Raw genomic sequence first — 1,010 nt, 5'->3', positions numbered from 1 at the left:
CCTTCATTCACATCCAATGAACACAAAATATTAATGAAGACAACTTTAATGTACATATTAGATCACTGTTCTGAGTTGTATTAATTTATTACATATATCATATGTATCATAGCAGCAGTCTTTCATATTTAACACTTTAGAACAGAGTGTACTAAGTACCAAGTTCTGCCAGACCTACACTGCACAAACAAACTAACTTCATTGTGGTCATCAATGGCCTAGAAACAGGCACAAACTTCACTCCTGTTCTGAAGTGACAACTACCAAAGTCAGTCAACTTATTTAATGGATAAACATAGCACAACATCGTCGTAGCTTGCTTTCTTACTTTTCTCCCAAGTTCTCCTACACAGGCCCAGATTCACAAATTTATGTTCCCTGTTTTTTAAGCAGCAACAACAGAAAAATAACTGAATCTTCAGGACAATTCCTGGGTGACTCAGATTAGAAGCTTCCAGGAGTAAAGTTAACAACAAGCGTGGATTTAATGCTATTTTCAAACTGCCTTATAAGCTTTTAAAAACCAAACTCAAGACATTCAGAGAAGATGGTAATCCCCATTTTATAAATGAAAGAGGCCTCAGAAGTGACAGACATCCACACTTAAATTCACCCACAGTAGCATATTCAAAAAAAGAGAACATTTACCCTTGCAGCATAAAATGCAGAAAGTTAAAAATAACACTTTTTGCAAATCAGAGAAGGAGACATTAGTCTCCTTTTACGTAAAACTCACTACACAAAGAAATAATCCAAGTCACCAGTGTTGTAAGAACTCCACTTCTGAACACAAATATGAACCCACACTGGAAATGCAAGTAATTCAGAGATGACTGAAAAATTGCTCAAGAGTCATTTTAGCAGTACAAACCATAACCTTCCTTGCTGCTGTACTGTCCATGTGAACACTTGACTGGTTGATCCATCAGCAGGTCTACTGCAGTAGAGCTCTGGTCTCCTTTGAAAAATAAACAACTGGACAGAGTTTTTCTACAAGGCTCCTCTCAGAG

This window comes from Pterocles gutturalis, unplaced genomic scaffold, assembly GCF_000699245.1.
Source record: "Pterocles gutturalis isolate BGI_N339 unplaced genomic scaffold, ASM69924v1 scaffold39727, whole genome shotgun sequence".
Classification (NCBI taxonomy): Eukaryota; Metazoa; Chordata; class Aves; order Pterocliformes; family Pteroclidae; genus Pterocles; species Pterocles gutturalis.
This window is presented reverse-complemented; position numbering follows the sequence as displayed.